A 25,359-nucleotide genomic window follows, 5' to 3' on the forward strand; every position below is an offset into this window, starting at 1 on the left:
CACTTCTCAGGATTGAACTCCATTTGCCACTTTTCTGCCCACCTGACCAGTCCATTGATATCTTTCTTCAGTCCACAGCTTTCCTCCACACTATCAACCACATGGCCAATTTTTGTATCATCTGCAAACTTCTTAATCATGCCCCTTACATTTAGGTCTAAATCATTGATATCTAAATCTTTTTGCATTTGATTGCATTCCTCTACCATCTTAACCCTTGCACAGATTTTGGTGTCATCTGCAAACTTACTTACCATACTCCCTACACCATTGTCCATTAATAAAGACAGTGAAGAGTAGTGGGCCTAGGACTATCCCTGGGGGACACCACTAATAACGTGCCTCCAGACTGAACCACATCCGTTACCTACAACTTTTTGGCTGAGGGATTGGAGCCAATTCCTAATCCAGCAGTTTAGGTGAAATAAGCTTATGGACATCAGCATATATGTCAATTAACTAGCAAAACTAACTAGGTCCACAATTACAGATGTGGCACCTCTATGACCTCAACCTGGACCTACTGAAACACTCTTATACTAACCCTTTGGAGAGTTGCATTTGGACCAGCCAGATTTGGGTAAAACTGAAGAACTTTCTCTGCCTGTTGTAAGAGCAATGTCAGTCAGAGAATTTAAATGATCTAGTTCTGAATAAATGTGATCGCGAGCATAGCAGGACAACCCTTTGGTGAAAAAGGGAGGAATCCTAAGAATGCCTCTTCCGAGCTGATTACTGACTTTGTTACACCTCTCTAAATGGTGTCCACTGCTAATGGAAGATAGGAACACAGGAACAGGAGGAGGCCATTCATCGCCTCGAGCTTGTTCCGCCATTCAATTAAATCGTGGTTGATCTGTACCTCAACTCCATTTACCCGCCTTGGTTCCATAACCCTTAATGCCCTTACCGAACAAAAATCTATCAACCTCAGTTTTGAAATTTTCAATTGACCCCCAGCCTCAACAGCTTTTTGGGGGATTGAATCTTCTAGCAGCTGAAGGGTCAGTGAAGTAATTGCCCAGATTAATGGGAAAAAGTACTGAGGACAGGAAGCCATGTAAAAACTAGCTGTAATGGCCTAAAGTGAAATGAGCTTGAGCAGTCTCGATTCAATTTCTAGCAGGTGCAGGTCCCAATTGTGGAACTGCTATCGGTTGACAGTCTTATACGGAAGCCACAAGGACGTCTGGTGTTCCAAATGGACGATATCACAGGGATGCAGTGAAGGGAACTCCTTTTGAGAGTTGTGTTAATGCGATATCTGACCTGGAAGTGTCCGATGCCAACACTGATAGTGCCAAAGACAAAATCATTCTGACAGCAAAAGTTTAAAAATAGTAAAGATCAGAAGAAGTTGAAGAATGGGATAAGATGTTTTGGCACTAATAGAAGGAGAACAGGAATTAACTGTGGAATTTGAGATATATTCAGCTGGTGAAAATATTGGTATTATGTTGACATCACAGAAAAATGGCTATGAACAAAAGGTTGGCAAGAGATCAGATTAAAAAGGTACAGAATATATTGTAGAGATCAATTTATTAAACAAGTGGAAGAGCGATATTAATAGTGGCTCCAGGAATGACATAACAACTATTGAGAGGATGGAAATGAGGGGACATTAATCATTATCAACCAATAGTGATCATAAGCTGAAACAGAAGAGCTGGATGGTAAGCACATGTAGGAGAGACAACAAGAATCATAATGTGAAAATCATTGGAGAATTTCACCATCCCTCGGGTAAAGTAGACAAAGATAAGAAGTTGTAAAATGACAGACATTTTCAAAGAGATAATCAACGACTGCTTAACATATAAAACACTACCAGGAAAAATGTTATATTTGGCTTACAATGCACCAGTGCAACAAAGAGGTAAGTGCATAAGTGTGTTCATCTCATTGTTGGATTTTAGAGTAATAAAGACTAGAAACCATATAAAATACCAACTGAAGTTAATTAAAATGAGGAAGAGAGGAAAATAGAAAAGTAGATTCTCCAAAGCAGTAAGAGAGATCAAAGTGATTTTGATCCCTATGTCTAAAGTTTGTACAGTGCTAAAGACCAGAATGAGTGTTAATGGATTTTTTGGAAAGAAATAATCATGGAAGAAATCAAAAAAATGTTGCTGAGCTAAATGAATTTTTCACACCTGTGCTCAAAACTGACAGCTGTAGACAGAGACTCTCCTTCAGGAATCTAACTTATGTAGACCTCATTAAAGCCAATTTTATGAAGAAATAAAGCGCATTAATGAAGCTGAAGTTCCTCTGTTCGTAAATCTTAGCTCAAAAAGTACACATGAGTAATCGGTGACAGAATGTTAGGGGAAAGTGGCAATGGATTAATCATCTATGTTTAGGTCTCTTCACAGCATTCCAATCCGCCCAAAAATAAAAGGAAAAACCACTTGCAAAAAGTTAAAGAAAGATCGGTTTCCTCTCTTCCTTATTTTAATTAACTTCAGCTGGTATTTTACATGGCTTCCATATAAGTAAACATGCAGATGCAGCAAGCAGTTAGGAAGGCAAATGGGGTACAGAGAGTAGGAATAAATGGGTCTTTTTCGGGGTGGCAGGCGGTGACTAGTGGGATACCACAGGGATCAGTGCTTGGGCCCCAGCTATTCACAATATATATCAATGATTTGGATGAGGGAACCAAATGTAATATTTCCAAGTTTGCTGACAACACAAAACTAGGTGGGATCGTGAGTTGTGAGGAGGATGCAAAGAGGCTTCAAGGCGATTTAGACAAGTTGAGTGAGTGGGCAAACACATGGCAGATGCAGTATAATGTGGATAAATGTGAAGTTATCCACTTCGGAAGGAAAAACAGAAAGGCAGAGTGTTATTTAAATGGTGATAGATTGGGGAATGTTGATGTACAAAGGGACCTGGGTGCCCTTGTACATCAGTCACTGAAAGCAAACATGCAGGTGCAGTAAGCAGTTAGGAAGGCAAATGGTATGTTGGCCTTCATTGTAAGAGGATTTGAATACAGGAGCAAGGATGTCTTACTGCAATTATACAGGGCCTTGGTGAGACCACACCTGGAGTATTGTGTGTAGTTTTGGTTTCCTTACCTAAGAAAGGATATACTTGCCAAAGAGGGAGTGCAGCGAAGGTTCACCAGACTGATTCCTGGGATGGCAGGATTGTCGGATGAGGAGAGATCGGGTCGACTATACTTGTATTCACTCGAGTTTAGAAGAATGAGAGGGGATCTCATTGAATCATATAAAATTCTGACAAGGCTAGACAGACTGGATGCCGGGAGGATGTTTCCCCTGGGGGGGGTCCAGAACGAGGGGTCACAGTCTCAGAATACGGGGTAGGACATTTCGGACTGAGATGAGGAGAAATTTCTTCACTCAGAGGGTGGTGAACCTGTGGAATTCTCTACTGTGGAAGGCTGTGGAGGCCAAGTCACTGAATATATTTTAGAAGGAGCCAGATAGATTTCTATTCACAAAAGGCATCAAGGACTATGGAGAGAGAACAGGAATATGGTAATGAGATAGAGGATCAGCCATGATCATATTGAATGGCTGAGCAGGCTCGAAGGGCCGCATGGTCTACTCCTGCTCCTATTTTCTTTGTTTCAATGTAAATCTCCTCTGCACCCTCTCTAAGGCCTTCACATCCTTCTTAAAGTACGGTGCCCAGAACTAGACACAATACTCCAGTAGTGGCCAAACCAGTATTTTATAAAGGTTCATTATGACTTCCTTGCTTTTGTACTCTATGCCTCTATTTATAAAGCCCAGGACCCCGTATGCTTTTTTAACCGTTTTCTCAACCTGCCCTGCCACCTTCAATGTTTTATGCACATACACCCCCAGATCCTTCTGTTCCTCCATCCCTTTTAGAATTGTGCCCTCTAGTTTATATTGCCTCTCCTCATATTTCCCACCGAAATGTATCACCTCGCATTTTTTAGCGTTAAACTTCATCTGCCATGTGTCCGCCCATGCCACCAGAGTGTCTATATTCTCTTGAAGTCTATCGTTATCCTCTTTTTTTCTGTTTTTTTGCCTCTTCCAAGAGATTACACGGCTGCGGGCGGGTAGGCTTTCGCCATCATGAGTGTGGGGCAGTCTTCATGAACCAGCTGGTCTTTTCCTGCCCATCATTTTCATATGTTTGTATTCCTTCATCTCTGTTAAGTTTCAGCTACATACTGTATGCATTTTATCTATTTGGCTTTTGGAGAACTGACACTTCATCTTCTGAATAATAAAAGATTGACATTGATAGATACAGCATAGAATGGTACAGCACAGAAGGAGGCCATTCAGTCCATCAAGCCTGTGCCTGCTCTTTGAAAGAGGTATCCAATTAGTTCCACTCTCCCGCTCTTTCCCCATAGTCCTGTGAAATTTTCCTCTTTAAGTATTTATGTAATTCCCTTTTGAAAGTTACTATTGAATCTGCTTCCACCACCCTTTCAGGCAGTGCATTCCAGATCATAACAACTCGCTGCATAAAAAAAAATTCTCCTCATCCCCCCTCTGGTTCTTTTGCCAATTATCTTAAATCTGTGTCCTCTGTTTATCGACCCTTCTGTCAGTGGAAACAGTTTCTCCTTAATTACTCTATCAAAACCTTCATGATTTTGAATACCTCTACCAAATCTCCCCTTAACCTTCTCTGTTCTAAGAAGAACAACCTCAGCTTCCCCGCATCCCTCGTACTAGAATGGCACGAGGGGTGGGGGACTCCACATAACTGAAGTACCGCATCCCTCGTACACTTCTAGTAAATCTCTCTGCACCCTCTCTAAGGCCTTGAGATCTTTCCTAAAGTGTGTAAAATTAATTTAATTAATTTGTGCAGTGCTATTGACAGATGTACTGAATGGCCCCAATATTTGTGGGGAGGGCGTGGGAGAGCACAGTTGCTGGGGCGGGGGGGGGGTGGTGGGTCGGATCATCAATCGGGAGGGTGGGGGATCGGGAAACATCACAGGTTGGTGGGGGGAGTGGGTCGGACCAGCAATCGGGAGGGTGGGGAATCGGGAAACATCACAGGTTGGTGGGGGGAGTGGGTCGGACCAGCAATCGGGAGGGTGGGGGATCGGGAAACATCACAGGTTGGTGGGGGGAGTGGGTCGGACCAGCAATCGGGAGGGTGGGGAATCGGGAAACATCACAGGTTGGTGTGGGGAGTGGGTCGGACCAGCAATCGGGAGGGTGGGGAATCGGGAAACATCACAGGTTGGTGTGGGGAGTGGGTCGGACCAGCAATCGGGAGGGTGGGGAATCGGGAAACATCACAGGTTGGTGTGGGGAGTGGGTCGGACCAGCAATCGGGAGGGTGGGGAATCGGGAAACATCACAGGTTGGTGTGGGGAGTGGGTCGGACCAGCAATCGGGAGGGTGGGGAATCGGGAAACATCACAGGTTGGTGTGGGGAGTGGGTCGGATCATCAATCGGGAGGGTGGGGGATCGGGAAACATCACAGGTTGGTGTGGGGAGTGGGTCGGACCAGCAATCGGGAGGGTGGGGGATCGGGAAACATCACAGGTTGGTGGGGGGAGTGGGTCGGATCATCAATCGGGAGGGTGGGGGGTCGGGAAACATCACAGGTTGGTGGGGGGAGTGGGTCGGACCAGCAATCGGGAGGGTGGGGGATCGGGAAACATCACAGGTTGGTGTGGGGAGTGGGTCGGATCAGCAATCGGGAGGGTGGGGGATCGGGAAACATCGCAGGTTGGTGTGGGGAGTGGGTCGGACCAGCAATCGGGAGGGTGGGGGATCGGGAAACATCGCAGGTTGGTGGGGGGAGTGGGTCGGACCAGCAATCGGGAGGGTGGGGGATCGGGAAACATCGCAGGTTGGTGTGGGGAGTGGGTCGGACCAGCAATCGGGAGGGTGGGGGGTCGGGAAACATCACAGGTTGGTGGGGGGAGTGGGGGGGGTTGGATCAGCAATCGGGAGGGTGGGGGACTGGGAAACATCACAGGTTGGTGGGGGGAGTGGGGGGGGTTGGATCAGCAATCGGGAGGGTGGGGGACTGGGAAACATCACAGGTTGGTGGGGGGAGTGGGGGGGGTTGGATCAGCAATCGGGAGGGTGGGGGACTGGGAAACATCACAGGTTGGTGGGGGGAGTGGGGGGGGTTGGATCAGCAATCGGGAGGGTAGGGGGGTCGGGAAACATCGCGGGTTGGTGGGGGCGGGGGGGTAGGTCGGACCGGAAAACAGATGGTGCATTGTAAGTAAATAAACACACTTCCCTCTTTGGGTACTGAGTTGTCATTATATGCAGTATTATGTGCTTGTGCACATTATGTTTTTATACTCATCATGCAAATCAAAGAATATCCAATCATAGGATTACATAAAATGTACAGCACAGGCACAGGTCATTCGGCCCAACTGATCTACGCCGGTGTTTATGCTCCAAACAAGCCACTCCCCTTCGTCCAACAGCTTGTCTTCTATTCCTTTCTCCCTCATGCACTTATCTAGCTTCCCCTTAAATGCATCTATGCAATTTGTCTCAACTACTCCATGTTGTAGTGAGTTCCACATTCTAACCACTCTGGGTCAAGAGGATTCTCCTGAATTCCCTATTAGATTTATTGGTGACAATCAGTATAATACTTGCCTATTTCCTTGTTAACTTTCCTCAGACCCAATGCCTTTCAAACTTTCCATCTTGAATAAGTCCACTGTTATTTGTTCATATGGCATCAGTACCGTCATCTGTATGGACCCACCACCTGTTGCATGCTGTGTCCTTTTGCTATGTGCGAGTTTTGCCTTTGAGACACAGTGATTCAGCGTATTGGAAATTACTATCTATAGTACATTCAGTCTTTTGTCATGGCATTTATAATGTGATTTGAATAACCCTGCTATCTTCACCTACCTTTCCACATTTTTGATGACATTTCATAATGTCAGTGGTATTTGTATAACAAATTAAATATGCATTGCTCACAGTAAGTCGGCAGAGTGTGATGGGGAAAAATGTGATGTGGAAAGTGTTACAGGAAGTAAGTGTGACACAGGATGTGCACACTATATGCAAGCCTTTTAATATATCATAGATAGATATCTTTCACAACTACAGTATTCCTTCATGTATGGATATGTGCTTTGCTCTTCTTTTATATTAAAATTCATGCCTTACCTCAGTACACGCTTTAAAAAGAAACACATTCTTTTGAAGCTCTAGCCATTTCCTTCAAGTCACAGAGACAGTATTGATATTTCTGTGAAGTACTACCTTGCTTTATGTCTTCTTTGCACACTGGGAAAGCTGTTGTCCCCGACCAAAGACGTGCTTGCATCTCTTGATGACAATGTTTACAAGCCCTAGCAAAGCCTAGTCGCTAAAACTGGCTCTGGATGGTTGCTCCTGTTGAGCTACGTTCAGTGCCAATTACACACTTCCACAGCTGCCTTCTCGGACTTTTTGAGACGAAATGATCATTACTGCAGCTGCATCGTGATTGCCTGATACATTTCATTGCCGCTAATGAAATTGCATTTCTTGCAGTCAGCACTTAGGAATGTTGTGAGCTCCTATGGTTTTGTTCGCCTTTCCTTAAGAGCAATGTGCTTTTAGACAGTTTTTTTGCAACCAACAACAACAATTTGCATTTATATAATATCATTAACATAGTAAAACATCCCAAGACACTTCACATAAGGAGATATTAGGACAGGTAACCAAAAGCTTGGTCAAAGATGTAGGTTTTAAGGATCATCTTAAAGGAGGAGAGAGAGGTGGTGAGGTTTAGGGTGGGAATTCCAGAACTTAAGGCAGAGGTAGCTGAAGGCACGGCCGCCAATGATGGAACGATTAAAATTGGGGATGCTCAAGAGGCCAGAATTGGAGGAATGCAGAGTTCTCGGAGGGTTGTAGGGCTGGAGGAGGTGACAGAGATAGGGAGGGGCACGGCCATGGAGAGATTTGAAAATAAGGATGCGAATTTTAAAATTGAGGTATTGCTGGACCAGGAGCCGATGTAGGTCAGCGAGCACAGGGATGATGGGCGAACAGGACTTGGTGCAAGTTAGGGTATGGGCAGCAGAGTTTTGGATATGTTACTGGGCTAGTAATCCAGAGGCCTGGACTAAAATCCAGAGTCATGAGTTCAAATCCCGCCACGGCAGCTGGCGAATTTAAATTCAATTAATTAATTAAAAATTCAATTAATTAAATAAAAATCTGGAATTAAAATACTAGTATCAGTAATGATGGCCATGAAACTACCGGATTGTCGTAAAAACCCATCTGGTTCACTAATGTCCTTTAGGGAAGGAAGCCTGCCCCCCTTAGCCGGTCTGGCCTATATGTGACTCCAGACCCACAGCAATGTGGTTGATTCTTAATTGCCCTCTGAAATGGCCTAGCAAGCCACTCAGTTGTAAAATCTCGCTACGAAAAGTCATAATAAGAATAAAACCGGACGGACCACCCGGCATCGGACCACTAGGCACCGGACACGACAACGGCAAAACACCAAGCCCAGTCGACCCTGCAAGGTCCTCCTTACTAACATCTGGGGACTTGTGCCAAAATTGGGAGAGCTGTCCCACAGACTAGTCAAGCAACAGCCTGACATAGCCATACTCACAGAATCATATCTTTCAGCCAACGTCCCAGACTCTTCCATCACCATCCCTGGGTATGTCCTGTCCCACCGGCAGGACAGACCCACCAGAGGTGGCGGTACAGTGATATACAGTCAAGAGGGAGTGGCCCTGGGAGTCCTCAACATTGACTCTGGACCCCATGAAATCTCACGGCATCAGGTCAAACATGGGCAAGGAAACCTCCTGCTGATTACCACCTACCGTCCTCCCTCAGCTGATGAATCAGTCCTCCTCCATGTTGAACACCACTTGGAGGAAGCACTGAGGGCAGCAAGGGCACAAAATGTACTCTGGGTGGGGGACTTCAATGTCCATCACCAAGAGTGGCTCGGTAGCACCACTACTGACCGAGCTGGCCGAGTTCTTAAGGACATAGCTGCTAGACTGGGCCTGCGGCAGGTGGTGAGCGAACCAACACGAGGGAAAAACTTACTTGACCTCGTCCTCACCAATCTACCTGTCGCAAATGCATCTGTCCATGACAGTATTGGTAGGAGTGACCACCGCACAGTCCTCGTGGAGATGAAATCCCGTCTTCGCACTGAGGACACCGTCCAACGTGTTGTGTGGCACTACCACCGTGCTAAATGGGATAGATTCAGAACAGATCTAGCAGCTCAAAACTGGGCATCCATGAGGCGCTGTGGGCCATCAGCAGCAGCAGAATTGTATTCCAGCACAATCTGTAACCTCATGGCCCGGCATATTCCTCACTCTTCCATTACCAACAAACCAGGGGATCAACCCTGGTTCAATGAGGAGTGTAGAAGAGCATGCCAGGAGCAGCACCAGGCGTACCTAAAAATGAGGTGCCAACCTGGTGAAGCTACAACTCAGGATTACATGCATGCTAAACAGCGGAAGCAACATGCTGTAGACAGAGCTAAGCGATTCCACAACCAACGGATCAGATCAAAGCTCTGCAGTCCTGCCACATCCAGTCGTGAATGGTGGTGGACAATTAAACAACTAACGGGAGGAGGAGGCTCTGCAAACATCCCCATTCTCAATGATGGCGGAGTCCAGCACGTGAGTGCAAAAGACAAGGCTGAAGCGTTTGCAACCATCTTCAGCCAGAAGTGCCGAGTGGATAATCCATCTCAGCCTCCTCCCGATATCCCCACCATCACGGAAGCCAGTCTTCGGCCAATTCGATTCACTCCACGTGATATCAAGAAACGGCTGAGTGCACTGGATACAGCAAAGGCTATGGGCCCCGACAACATCCCAGCTGTAGTGCTGAAGACTTGTGCTCCAGAACTAGCTGCGCCTCTAGCCAAGCTGTTCCAGTACAGCTACAGCACTGGCATCCACTCGACAATGTGGAAAATTGCCCAGGTATGTCCTGTCCACAAAAAGCAGGACAAATCCAATCCGGCCAATTACCGCCCCATCAGTCTACTCTCAATCATCAGCAAAGTGATGGAAGGTGTCGTCGACAGTGCTATCAAGCGGCACTTACTCACCAATAACCTGCTCACCGATGCTCAGTTTGGGTTCCGCCAGGACCACTCGGCTCCAGACCTCATTACAGCCTTGGTCCAAACATGGACAAAAGAGCTGAATTCCAGAGGTGAGGTGAGAGTGACTGCCCTTGACATCAAGGCAGCATTTGACCGAGTGTGGCACCAAGGAGCCCTAGTAAAATTGAAGTCAATGTGAATCAGGGGGAAAACTCTCCAGTGGCTCGAGTCATACCTAGCACAAAGGAAGATGGTAGTGGTTGTTGGAGGCCAATCATCTCAGCCCCAGGGCATTGCTGCAGGAGTTCCTCGGGGCAGTGTCCTTGGCCCAACCATCTTCAGCTGCTTCATCAATGACCTTCCCTCCATCATAAGGTCAGAAATGGGGATGTTCGCTGATGACTGCACAGTGTTCAGTTCCATTCGCAACCCCTCAGATAATGAAGCAGTCCGAGCCTGCATGCAGCAAGACCTGGACAACATCCAGGCTTGGGCTCATAAGTGGCAAGTAACATTCGCGCCAGATAAGTGCCAGGCAATGACCATCTCCAACAAGAGAGAGTCTAACCACCTCCCCTTGACATTCAACGGCATTACCATCGCCGAATCCCCCACCATCAACCTCCGAGGGGTCACCATTGACCAGAAACTTAACTGGACCAGCCATATAAATACTGTGGCTACGAGAGCAGGTCAGAGGCTGGGTATTCTGCGGCGAGTGACTCACCTCCTGACTCCCCAAAGCCTTTCCACCATCTACAAGGCACAAGTCAGGAGTGTGATGGAATACTCTCCACTTGCCTGGATGAGTGCAGCTCCAACAACACTCAAGAAGCTCGACACCATCCAAGATAAAGCAGCCCGCTTGATTGGCACCTCATCCACCACCCTAAACATTCACTCCCTTCACCACCGGCGCACTGTGGCTGCAGTGTGTACCATCCACAGGATGCACTGCAGCAACTCGCCAAGGCTTCTTCGACAGCACCTCCCAAACCCGCGACCTCTACCACCTAGAAGGACAAGGGCAGCAGGCGCATGGGAACAACACCACCTGCACGTTCCCCTCCAAGTCACACACCATCCCGACTTGGAAATATATCGCCGTTCCTTCATTGTCGCTGGGTCAAAATCCTGGAACTCCCTTCCTAACAGCACTGTGGGAGAACCGTCACCACACGGACTGCAGCGGTTCAAGAAGGCGGCTCACCACCACCTTCTCGAGGGCAATTAGGGATGGGCAATAAATGCCGGCCTTGCCAGCGACGCCCACATCCCGTGAACGAATAAAAAAAAAAAAAAAAGTTTACAGGGCGTGCAAGGAGGGAGGCCGGCCAGGACAGCATTGGAATAGTCGAGTCTAGAGTAACAAAGGCATGGATGAGGGATTCAGCAACAGATGAGCTCAAGCAGGGGAGGAGATGGGCGATGTTACGGAGGTGGAAGTAGGTGGTCTTGGTAATGGAACGGATATTGGATCGGAAACTAATCTCAGTGTCAAATAGGACGCCAAGGTTGCGAACATTCTGGTTCAGCCTCAAACAGTGGCCAGGGAATGTCGGCCCTAAAAGGAATGTTGGTTCTAAAAGTCTATAGGACATTCATATCAGATAGGTTACGCTCCACAATTGTCAGAAAAATGCCCTGTAAATTGCCTGAAATGTGTCCCTAAAATGGAATTTTAGCATAAAAGTGGCTACACAATATGGAGTCAGTGGTTAAACTGGGAAATCAAAATTAATGCAAACCATGAAAATATTTATTTGAACAGAACATTTCATACCAGTGCTATGAGGCTAGTATGAAGGACTGAGCTCAGGAGTTGCTTGTTAATGGGACATAAATATGCCATACCTTGTCTGGTGCTGTATAGGACCCTTTACTAAAAGGAAGGTTGAGAAGTTAGGGGACTGAAAATGAAACTGAGCACATCCAGGTAGTCATGCCTCATTAACTTTGACATCTTCCAGGGACTTATGTGAATGTTAGAAATGATTGACACCAAAAGAGATAAATCCTTCAGTTATATATCACCCAGATTAGTCAATTGAATGGAAAGGTGTTTTTCTTTGAATTTAGGGTGAATAACACAATGCTTGGCACACCTCTCGGCAGACTCTCTGGGCTCAATTTTGAAATAGTGGAGGGGTAGTGTTAAGGTGCGGGTGGCAAACCCGAATAAACAAACCTTACCGTTTCCAACACGATCGCATCGTAATTGATGGTGATTAACGTGCTCTCCGGGTTTCGTGCCCGGCAACCAGCCTGATTGACAGGCTGGCTGCCGTCAGGAGCTGCAATGCGAGGGGGGGTGGAGAGAAAGAGAGAGAGCGAGACGTCATCTGGCACTGGAACCGAAGATCGGGAGGAGAGGGGAAGATCGGGAGGGGGGGCGTTGAAGAAGTGGAGATCGGGGTGGGGGGGGCGGTGAAGAGGGGGAGATTGGAGAGGGAGACATCGGACAACGGAGCAGGGTAGAAATGTAGATTGATTTTGTGTTTTAACTTCATGCAAAGGTTTTTTATTTAATTTATTTTGTTTCTTTTTGCCTGATCCGGCCCGTCATGCCAAGTTTCACCAGGCGTGAATCAGAAGCCGTGGGAAAGCCGCCCAGGTAAGTTAAAAATCGTTCTAACTACCTAATATGTCACAAGTAAAGCCTTAAGTACCTCAATGAGGCACATTTGGCTCTTTATCAGCCCGCTGGCTTTACTTGCTGGCGGGACTTCCGAATTCGGGACACCTGTGCGCATACAGGTCCGTGGGAAACTCAGAAGTCAACGGGTTGGAGCCAGGCTCCCAACCCAAATGGGATTTCCCCGATTTTTGGAGCCCCCCCGCTCCCAACGCACCCACAATTTCCTGGGAAAATCAAGCCTTCTATGTCTTCATTAGATGCAATTTCTCTTTGTACTTAGAAGAAGATACTCTTTGTCTTCTTCTGCAGGAATCTTTACCTAGAAGGTAGAAGGATACGTTTACAAGTACAAAGTACAAAGTATATTCAGGGCAGCAAGTAAGAGGTTATATAAGTCAAATTGTACGGCTATACTAGCCAATTGCAGGTAGAGATAAATGGGTCACTTGATTGTACAAGTTGCCTGAAATCAAAGAAGGCTGAGAGTTAAGCGAGCTAGCTCAGATACAGTCACTCATGCATAATGTAGATTCAGCAGAAACAAATAACCCAGCCACTGAAGGAGCTCATCAACTTGATGTTCCAAAAGCTCATGCTGCCACCCCAGGGGAGGAAGAAGGTCAACTCAACCATGCTGCTCATAAGGACACGGTCGTATAAGCTCTGGAAACATTGCTAACCACCAACACATAGACACTAATCTATTGAACAGACTGGCTATCCATTGCTCTTTACTACTCTAAGGAGTTTACTACTAGAGTAGGCTCCCCAATTTGCACTGATCTTAACTATAATAATCAGCGATTCAGTAATACTGAAGCACGGTGATGCACTAAACTGCCTTTACATTTTCTGTTTCTCATCTTGTTAAGTAACTCTATTAATTATTTGTTTTTCGGATTGCTAGATAACCCTGTCTGTAAATATTTATGTCTAATAATTGTTTGAAGTTACTGATGATAATTACAATCTTGTAGTCAGTAAATAGTTGTCTTGTTGTCTGACTTCTTTGATGTTTTGGCAAGAAAAGGTTCGTTCATTCACTCAGTAGCTTGTGAGTATCCCAGTTGAGGTTTGGTGAGGTAAATTCATGTTCAGTCTGAACTGGGTGATAGGAGACAGTTTGGCGAGCCAATCACAGGCATCATTCACTCCTAGACCTAAACTGCGTGATAAACCCCCAGACTCCTCTTACAGATTCTTACAGAATCCTCAAGGAAATCAGTGAGCAAGTAAATGCAGCTCTACTCAATATTTTCTAAAGCTCTGTAAATACCTACAGACTGGAGAGTAGCTCCTGTAACTGTAATACAAAAGTGAAGCAAGATATGAATCGAAGATCAGCTAATCTAACATTGATCATAGAAAAACGCTGTGAAACATTTTTTGGGATGCTTTAAATGCTTTTCCAAAGAGCAGAGGCTATAAGGGGAGATTAGAAGTACGCCTGGTGAATCTACTGAAATATTTTGAGGCGATAGGTTTCAGAATACATTTGATAAGGTTCCACATCAGAGAATTTTAAGGAAGATCAAGGCACATGGAATTAATGGTGTATTAGCTGGCTGAATTGAAAATTGTCATGGCAATAGGAAGCAGAAGATGATGATAAATGGGCAAGACTCAGTCTGGCAAAGAAATAACTCATGTAATTATGCAAGCATTGACTCTCAAAGTTGATTAAAAGCTGAAACAGGTGATTTAACCCTTTCTTCCTTTCAGATCTTAGGTTCCTTTCCTGTTTTATGCACAAGATTAGTAATTTTCATTTAGATATATCTTTTTGTAGACCATGCACATGAACCATGTGAAAAGGGTTATCATTACCACCATTGCAAGTACTAATCTATTAATAGTTCGTACAACTTAATTAGTTCAACACTTCATTTTCTCTAAGCATTGGAATGCTATCGTTATAACTGCCCTATGCATAAATTCTTCAAGATATTTTAATCATCTGATCACAAATATATAATCACATTTGTTAAATTAGATTAGCTTTAGTACAACTTCCTTCATACGTACTCTTCCCAAAGTCTATGTCGCAGATATAAATTTGATAGCTGTGAAAAATCAGTTATTTGCTTAATAGGAGCACATTGATGATACTTAAGTATTTCTACATTATAATCATATATTGTAATTCAGTAGGTGGAGATTCTGCTGGCAGAGATTCAGAGGTCACCATGCAGGAAGAATTCTTCTGTGCACGAGGTGTGGGCGGAAACTTGTTCTTTATAAACACATTTACAATTTTGCTACATCTAGCACACCGAGAAATCTTCTCCCATGTGGGGTGCAGCAATGTTGTGGTCATGGTACTGGATTAATAACACACAGGTTGTGAATTAAAATTCCACCATGGCAAGTTGTAAAATGGAATTTAATTAAGTTGGTATTTTATGGGGTAGTACCATAAAAAAGAACATGAAAGAAAGAACTTGCATTTATATAGTGACTTTCACAACCCCAGGACATCCCAAAGTGCTTTACAGACAATGAAGCACTTTGAAGTGTAGTCATTATTGTAATGAGAAGCTGCTGGATCATTGTGCCACCAATGTGCTTCAGGGAAGAGAACCTGCCACCCCTACCTGGTCTGGTTACAGTCCCACACTATGTGGTCAACTTTTATTGCCCTCTGCAGTGGCTTACAACAATAACAACATGTAACGTCTTTTACATGGCAAGATGTCCCAAGGTGCGTAATCAGACAAAAATTGACACCGAGCTAAAGAAGGAGATATTATGAGGGGTGACTAAAAGCTTTGTCAAAGAGGTAGGTTTTAAAGAATGTATTAAAGGACGAGAGAAGAGTGGAGAGGCGAAGAGGTTTAGGGAGGGAATTCCAGAGTTTAGAGACTAGACAGCCAATGATGGGGTGAAGGGAATGGGGATACGTAAGAGGCCAGAGTTGGAGGAACACAGAGTTCTTGGAGGTTTGTAGTGCTGGAGGAGGTTACAGAGATAAGGGTGGGGGGGATTATGAAGGGATTTGAAAACAAGGATGAGAATATTAAAATTGAGGCATTGATGGAGGCCAATGTAGGTCAGCAAGCACAGGGGTGATGGGTGAACGGGACTTGGTGCGAGTTAGGATACACGCAGCAGAGTTTTGGAAGTGCTCAAGTGTTTGGAGGGTGGAAGATGGGAGACCGGCCAGGAGAACATTGGAATATCATTGATGAGAGTTTCAGCAGCAGATGGGCTGAGGTAGGGGTGGAGGTGGATGTAGACAGTATTTGTGATGGCGAGCATATGGAGTTGGAAGCTCAGCACAGGATCAATTAGGATCCTGAAATTGCGAACAGTCTGATTCAGCCTGAGATGATGGTCAGGGATGGGGTTGGAATCTAGGGAATGGAGTTTGTGGCGGGGGATGAAGACAAATGTTTAATTGGAGGAAATTGCGGCTCATCAAACAGGTTGACAAGTGGCAGTGGAGGGGTCAAGAAAGATGCTGGTGAGGTAGAGCTGGGTGTCTTCAGCGCACATGTGGAACCTGATGTCGTGTCTTTGGATGATGTCGCCGAGGGGCAGCATGTAGATGAGAAATAGGAGGGGGTTCAAGGATAGATTCTTGGGGACTCCAGAGTAACAGTCAAGGGAGGGAAGAGAAACCATTGCAGGCGATTCTTAGACTACCACCTAGCAAGCCATTCCATTGTAGAAAGTTCATTGGACTTCTGATAGTGCAGCACTCCCTCAGTACTGCACTGAAATGTCAGCCTAGATTGTGTGCTCAAGTTCTGGAGTGGGACTTGAACCCATGACCTTCTGAGTCAGAGGCGAATGTGCCATCACTGAGCCACAACTGACCACTGTAGACATTGAGCAACCATAGTGTAGTTTAAACACTGAGGTCACATTATGGGGTTATGAACTTATTAACCATTTTGGGGGGGACCTAAATAAACCTGGTGCACCATTGTTGCAAGGTGCTCCATGCCACAGGTGCTCCCTCACCACATTATATTGCATTATTGCATTAGGTGTCAGCTCTGGCACAGTGGTAGCACTCTTGCCTCTGAATCATAAGGTTGTGCTCAAGACCATTCCAGAGACTTGAGCACAAAAATCTAGACTGACACTCCAGGGCAGTACTTAAGGAGTGCTGCGCCATTGGAGGTGCCATCTTTCGGATGAGATGTTAAACTGAAGCCCCGTCTGTTCTCTCAGGTGGATGTAAAAGATCCCATGACACCATTCGAAGAAGAGCAGGGGAATTCTCCCAGGTGTGTTGGCCAATATTTAACCCTCAGCCAACATCACTAAAACAGACTATCTGGTCATTATCATATTGCTGTTTGTGGGACCTTGCTGTGCGCAGGTTGGCTGCTGCGTTTCCTACATTACAACAGTGACTACACTTCACAAAGTACTTCATTGGCTGTAAAGCGCTTTGGGACATCCTGAGGACATGAAAGGTTTTTCTTTACTGTGCTCAACAGGTGCGCTGCAGACCTTCACACCTGCGATCTGTGATACCGGCAACAGAAATCACCACTATATCTATTGATAATGACCCAAAAATTGCTCCGAATGGTGAACCACCAGTGCTCACCACTCTATAGATTTATACTAACCCACTAACTTACCATGGTCTTCACTGGGTGAACTTCCTCTAATATGAAGCGGTGAAGAGCCCAGCATTAGCTCCAGCGAAGCGAGGACCTGTGGGAGAAGCAGGAGGATCACTCTCTCCCCTCGACCAACCAGATTGCAGCATTTTTGGCCCGCTGCGTTAACTGTCTCTACAGGCTGGAATGTAAAATCCAGGAAGTAAAAGGTACAACATTTTAAATCAATGTAAAAACAATTATAGACAGCGAAAAAAAAAGAGACGGAAGGGAAAAGTACAAAAAAATTTATATTTTTTAATTAATTTTTTTTTAAATGACCAAAAACTATTAAAATAAGGAGTAATGAGACTCCACATTTTTTAAAGTTAATTTTTAGTTGTTTGTCAGTCATTAAGACCTACCGCACTGTTAAAACCTAATTTAGCCCTGGCATATTTAAGCGTACCTGTTTTGTGGCGATATTAGTCAGTTTCCAGCTGGGCAGAACAGCAAGTTGGTGCTGTTCCATTGATTCTATTGATTGCACTGGCGATATCCCTTTAAGGCGAAGCTGTCATATCGCCGGCGAACCAGGAGGAACAAACTCCGGAATTCCGCGTTTCACCGCGCATGTGAGAGCTCCGGAACTTGCTTGTCAATTTCGACCCTAACTACGGCGATCGCTGTTGAGCTCTGGGCCATTAATAAGTTGAGGAAGGATCATCAAAAAATCCCTGTACAGCACCCACCTCACACCAATACTGTTAAATTGGAAGAATGCCAGGGTGCCCGATATACGTTAGAGATTTTTTAAAGTAATAAGTTGCATCTTCCACATATCTTTCATCTGTGGAAAGGTCAGACCACTCTGGGCTTTTGATGGGGTGATGTCTATCATCCGTTTAATTATAAATCCTAAGCCTCAGCACTTCGAAGGGGTATCATAGAAACACAGGAACAGGAGTAGGCCATTCAGCCCTTTGAACCTGTTCTGCCATTCAATTAGATCATAGCTGATCTAACTGAATAGCAGTAAAGCTCCTCATCCTCTGAGATCACGATGACTTGCTGCTCTTCCCAGAGTATGCAGGCTGTGACAAAAGCTCCATATATTAAACATCAGGGGCTTGATTTTGCCAGGAAATTGCGGGTGCGTTGGGGGCTCCGAAAATCGGGGAAATCCTGCTCGGGTTTGGAGCCCGGCTCATGTCCCGATTCTAGGCTCTTCTTCTAGAAGGGGAGACAGTACAGAAGCGTGAGTGAGTGAGTGATGGTGACATGGCCAACCGATGAGTGCATTGGTTTGGGTGCGGCTGACCATGGAAGAGATGCATCAGAGGGTGAGTATGAGACACAGCCATGACATTGGATGAGGATTGAGTTGAGTGGTAGTGATGGGGTGACTAATGGAGAGGTGAGAAAGTGCAGGTAAGTTGAGGATGAGCCTTAAGTGGGTGTGGGGAGTGATGTGATAGAGTAGCTACACTGTAGGGCAAAATATAAATCAGGAAATGAGGGGGGCTTGTAAAAAAGGTAATGCAATAATCATGCGCGATTTTAACTTTCACATAGATTGGACAAATCAAAATGGCAAAAATAGCCCTGAGGAGGAGTTCATAGAGTGTATTAGGGACTGTTTCTTAGACCAATACATCGGGGAACCAATCAGGGAACAGGCCATTTTAGATCTGGTAATGGGTAATGAAACAGGATTAATTAATGATCTCAAAGTAAAGGATCCCTTGGGAAGCAGTGATCATAACATGATAGAATTCCACATCCAGTTTGAGAACGAGCGTCTTGGGTCTGAAACTACTGTATTAAACTTAAATAAGGGCAATTACAAAGGAATGAGGGTGGAATTGGCTAAAGTGGACTGGGTAAACAGATTAGATGGTATGATGGTGGATAAGCAGTGGCAAACATTTAAAAAGATATTTTATGACTCTCAAGAAAAATATATCCTTGTGAGGAGGAAAGACTCCACAAAAAGGGTGAACCAACCATGGCTAACTAAGGAAGTGAAGGATTGTATCAGGTTAAAAGAAAAAGCATACAACTTGGCAAAGATTACTGGTAAGCCTGAAGATTGGGAAAACTTTAAAAACCCGCAAAGGATGACTAAAAGAATAATAAAAAGGGAGAAAATAAATTATGAGAGTAAACTAGCAAGAAATATAAAAACTGACAATAAAAGCTTCTACAAGTATATAAAAAGGAAGAGGGTAGCTAAAGCAAACATTGGTCCCTTAGAGGATGAGACTGGGGAAATAATAATGGAAAACAAGGAAATGGCAGAGGAATTGAACAGATATTTTGTATCTGGCTTCACAGTAGAAGACATTAAGAACATACCAATAATAGTAGAAAATCAAGGGGCAAAGGGGAGGGAGGAACTAAAAACCATCAGTAGAGAAAATGTTCTAGGTAAACTAATGGGTCTTAAGGCTGACAAGTCCCTTGGACCTGCTGGCTTGCATCCGAGGGTCTTAAAGGAAGTGGCTACAGAGATAGTGGATGCATTGGTTGTAATCTTCCAGAATTCACTCGATTCTGGAAAGGTCCCTGCGGATTGGAAAACCACAAATGTAACACCCCTATTCAAGAAGGGAGTGAGACCGAAAGCAGGTAACTATAGACCGGTTAGCCATTGGGAAAATGCTAGAATCTATTATTAAGGAAGTAATAGCAGAACATTTGGAGACTCATAATATAATCAAGGAGAGTCAACATGGTTTTATGAAGGGGAAATCGTGCCTGACAAATTTATTAGAGTTCTTTGAGGAAGTAACGGGCAGGGTGGATAAAGGGAACCGATGGATGCAGTATATTTGGATTTCCAAAAGGCATTCGATAAGGTGCCACATAAAAGGTTACTGCACAAGATAAGAGCTCATGGTGTTGGGGGTAATATACTGGCTTGGATAGAGGATTGGCTAACTAACAGAAAACAAAGAGTCGGGATAAAAGGGTCATTTTCAAAATGGCAATCTGTAACTAGTGGGGTGCCTCAGGGATCAGTGCTGGGGCCTCAACTATTTACAATATATATCAATGACTTGGATGAAGGAACAGAGTGTAATGTGGCCAAATTTGCTGATGATACAAAGATAGGTGGAAAAGCAAGTTGCGATGAGGATACAAAATGTCTGCAAAGGGATGTTGACAGGTTAAGTGAATGGGAAAAAAATTGGCAGATGGAATATAATGTGGGAAAATGTGAGGTCATCCACTTTGGGAGGAAAAATAAAAAAGCAAAATATTATTTGAATGGAGAAATACTACAAAATGCTGTGGTACAGAAGGATCTGGGTGTCCTCGTTCATGAAACACAAAAAGTCAACATACAGGTGCAGCAGGTAATCCAGAAGGCAAACGGAATATTGGCCTTTATTTCTAGGGGGATGGAGTATAAAAGCAGGGAAGTCATGCTACAACTGTACAGTTGCTGGTGAGACCACACCTGGAGTACTGCGTACAGTTCTGGTGCCCTTATTTAAGGAAGAACATACTTGCATTGGAGGCAGTTCAGAGAATGTTCACTAGGTTGCTTCCAGGTCTGGAAGGGTTGTCTTATGAGGAAAGATTGAACAGGTTGGGTCTATGCTCATTGGAGTTTAGAAGAATGAGAGGAGATCTTATTGAAACATACAAGATTCTGAGGGGACTCGATAGGGTAGATGCTGAGAGGATGTTACCTTTATGGAGGAATCTAAAACTAGGGGCATAGTCTCAGAATAAGGGGTCGCCCGTTTAAGATGGAAATGAGGAGGGATTTCTTCTCCCAGAGGATTGTGAATCTTTGGAATTCTTTACCCCAAAAAGCTGTGGAGGCTGAGTCATTGAATACATTCAAGGCTGAGTTAGACAAATTTTTGATCAGCAAGGGAGTCAAAGGATATGGGGAAAAAGGCGGGAAAGTGGATTTGAGGTAAAAATCAGATCGGCCATGATCTCATTAAATGGCGGAGCAGGCTCGAAGGGCCAAATGGCCCACTCCTGCTCCTGTCTCTTATGGTCTTAGAGTAGTGTTGGCATTGCAGAATGAGTTGGGGGGTGAGGGCGGTGATGTGGAAGACGGAATGTAGGACAATCAGTAAGTGTACTCACTTTTGCTGACCTAGTTAGGTCATTGAAGCGCTTCCTGCACTGGACCCAGGTGCGGGAGATGTTGCTGCTCCTGGTGACCTCCTCCGCCACCTTAAGCCAGGCCTTCATGGTGGTAGAGGCAGGCCGCTTCCTCCCGTCCGCCAGGTAGAACACATCCCTCCTCCTCCTCACCCCATCCAATAGCACTTGGAGTGAGGCATCGCTGAATCTTGGAGATGCCTTGCCTCTGTGCTGCTCCATTGTGGTGTGTGGGTGTTTGCCCGAGGAGCAGCCATTGGAGGACTGCCCCTTTAAATAGAGCTCCTCCAGCTGACAGCCTGAGATGCGGGTGCGCAGTCCGCTCACTGTGCAACTTTCGGACGGCAAACTCGGAAGCCATGTTATGTGGCTCCGATCGCGTGGGAAACGGATATTTTTTATTGGGCGGGTTACCCACGCGCCGATTCACCCCCCTGCTGCCATCCCACCGCCACGCTAATACTGGGGCACAGATGTGCACACACTCATTGTGCAATGTAGCTTCAAATCAAATGCCCAACCATAAGTAAATTGGATAATATTTTGCAATATCATGGAGCCCTTCTCCATCCCGTCTTAGAACATCAGTATTCATATCTCTTGTAAAGTCAGCTTGAGAGTGAACTTTTAACCAATGCCAATGTATCACTGCAAACACGAGATGAGGGAAATGTTGAGGCATTATGTGGTGGAACTGTAGCTGATGTGCCACTCCTACCTGAGACTGTTCACTGAATGGGTTCTTTCCAAAGCTTTTTGCAACAAATGACACATCATACGCCAAAATACATGACATGTGCAAAGCTTCAGTAAAATTAAATTAGATTTAGACATTATGTACGTCTCAAATATTCAATGTTTGACATGTTGAATGGTTGCTGTTCTTGTTTTAAAATGATACAATTATGCACTATTTCAGGTTGCAGTGTGCTATTATATAGAAGGACTATTGTTGGAATGTTTTCGCTTTGGTTAAAAGTGATGTAGTGAATGGAACCTTTAATCAGTATCAAATCAGATATATTTTGTTTCAAAACTTTAATACCTTTCTAATGTTTTTGGTAATAATAGTTTTGTGTTGTGAATTTTACACTGTACTTAACATCAGAATATAAGCCACATATTTTCTCTCCCATTTTCAGCTCCGTGCGTTGCGGGTTTGGGACATGAGGTTTCGCAGTGTTGTACTCCTGACACGTGCCAGGATTACCAATGTGGAAAATCTCCCCTTATGCACTTAAGAGCTTGATAAGATTCTGCGGCTGAAGTCATCGTGGATAATCAGGTCAAGTAAAGAGGCCTGGGTCGCCCTGCTAATAATTAGATTAATTGGCAGATGTGATGGTGCACGGAAACATTTTCTGCCCAGTTTCATATGGCTTGGACCCTTTGAACTGGTGGGACAATCCAAAACCCAAATTTCTAGCAAAATTTAAGGGCCTTTTTTCCTCTACTGGCAGAGCTTTTGTGTGCATTGCTGGAGCAAAGCTCAGGGGCAGCAAGGGAATTACATAGAATGTACAGCACAAACAGGCCATTCGGCCCAACTGCTCTATGCTGGTGTTTATGCTCCACACTCCTCCCACCCCACTTCATCTAATCCTATTAGCATATCCCTCTATTCCTTTCTCCCTCATGTATATATCTAGCTTCCCCGTAAATGCATCTATGCTATTCATCTCAACTACTCCACGTGGTAACAAGTTCCACTCTCTGGGTAGAGAAGTTTCTCCTGAATTCCTTATTGGATCTTTTAGTCAGTATCTTATATTATGGAATTGACTGCTCTCAGTTTTTCACGTTAGCTCATTTCAATAATTGATCATCTCTGAACCAAGGCGGGTAGATGGAGTTAAGATACAGATCAGCCATGATCTAATTGAATGGCAGAACAGGCTCGAGGAGTTGAATGGCCTGTTCCTGTTCCTATGTTCCCATTGTATATGCAAAGTTGGCTTTATGCAGAGAGCAAGCCTAATGGGACAAGGGGAAGCCCCTGAAAGTTGGATCTCCATTTCTGCACACCTGCGCAAACCAGTTCATTAATTTTGAACAAATGTCGCTCTGTAAACATTTCTCTCTGGTTAAGCCTGACAAGTTTCAGTCATTTCAAGAGAGACTAACCAATTCTGATGAAGGAAGGAGAAAGAAAAAAGAACTTGCATTTCTATAGCGCCTTTCATGACCTCAGGATGTCCCAAAGGGCTTTACAGCCAATGACGTACCCTTTGAAGTATAGTTACTGTTGTAATGTAGGAAATAAGTACATCTTTAGATTTTTTAAAACTTCCTTTTGATATCTCTCGCTCATTAGTTTTCTAATGTTTGTGTTTGTAATGCACTTGAGGTTTGCAGCTGTGTGAAATACTCAAAGCAGTTGTCTTTTTTCTTCCTTACACCATAGATTAAGAACCTTTATTAAAAGAGTACCATCTTTATGGAGTTTTTATTGGTTTGTTTTTGAACAAAAGGAGGGTTAATTTGAGCATTGGGAGCTTGTGGGTGTGTGAATCATGCATTAAGATATGGTAATTCTGTGAATTACATAATTGTAGTGGGTACGAGCTTTGTTCTTGCTCCTCATTTTTCTGCTAGGAGTAAATATGTCCAAATCACATGAACGCACTGCTCTGACAATCACATTATTTTTGCTACTTTGCAGCAATTAAGTGACAAAAGTATTCAGAATTTAGTTGATTTGCAAATGATGTTGATTTTACATAATTGCATCTGTTGTTAAAGCATTTGAACAGGCCAGCAGAGTCTGTAAGGGGTGAGCAGAGCAGAAGACTGTTTACGGAACCACAGCATCATGGGTGTAGCGTCGGATCTCTTTGTTAGAGGAAGAAGGGGCAGGAGCAGGACGAGATCACACCCCGGAAGGTTCAAAGCCATAGGGTGCAGAGGCAATTTACGAGAATGATACCAGGGATGAGGGGCTTCAGTTAAGTGGAAGGACTAGAGAATCTGGGATTGTTCTCCTTGGGGCAGAGAAGGTTAAGGGGAGATTTAATAGAGGTGTTCAAAATTATGATAGGATTTGATAGAGTAAATAAGGATAAACTATTTCCACTGGCAGGAGGATCACCAACCAGAGGATGCAGATTTGAGGTAATTGGCAAAAGAACCAGAGGGGAGATGAGGAGAAATATTTTTATGCAGCAAGTTGTTGTAATCTTGGAATGCACTGCCTGAAAGGGAAGCAGATTCAATAATAACTTTCAAAAGGGAATTGGATATATAGAATCATAGAAAGTTATGGCACAGAAGGAGGCCATTCGGCCCATTGTGTCCGTGCCGGCCAAAAAAGAGCTATCCAGCTTAATCCCACTTTCCAGCACTTGGTCCATAGCCCTGTAGGTTACGGCACTTCAAGTGCACATCCAAGTACTTTTTAAATGAGTTGACGGTTTCTGCCTCTATCACCCTCTCAGGCAGTGAGTTCCAGACCCCCACCATCCTCTGGGTGAAAAAAATTCTCTTCAACTCCCCTCTAATCCTTCTACCAATTATTTTAAATCTATGCCGCCCTGGTCACTGACCCCTCTGCTAAGGGAAATAGGTCCTTCCTATCCACTCTATCTAGTCCTGTCATAATTTTATATAGCTCAATTAAATCTCCCCTGAGCCTCCTTTGTTCCAAAGAAAACAACCCCAGCCGATCCAATCTTTTCTCATAGCTAAAAATCTCCAGCCCTGGCAACATTCTTGTAAATTTGCTCTGTACCCTCTCTCGTGCAATCACATCTTTCCTGTAATATGGTGACCAGAACTGTACGCAGTACTCAAGCTGTGGCCTAACCAATGTTTTATACAGTTCGAGCATAACTTCCCTGTTCTTATATTCTATGCCTCGGCTAATAATGGAAAGTATCCCGTATGCCTTTTTAACCACCTTATCTACCTGTCCTGCTACCTTCAGGGATCTGTGGACATGCACTCCAAAGTCC

Source organism: Heptranchias perlo, chromosome 2, assembly GCF_035084215.1.
Source record: "Heptranchias perlo isolate sHepPer1 chromosome 2, sHepPer1.hap1, whole genome shotgun sequence".
Taxonomy (NCBI): domain Eukaryota; kingdom Metazoa; phylum Chordata; class Chondrichthyes; order Hexanchiformes; family Hexanchidae; genus Heptranchias; species Heptranchias perlo.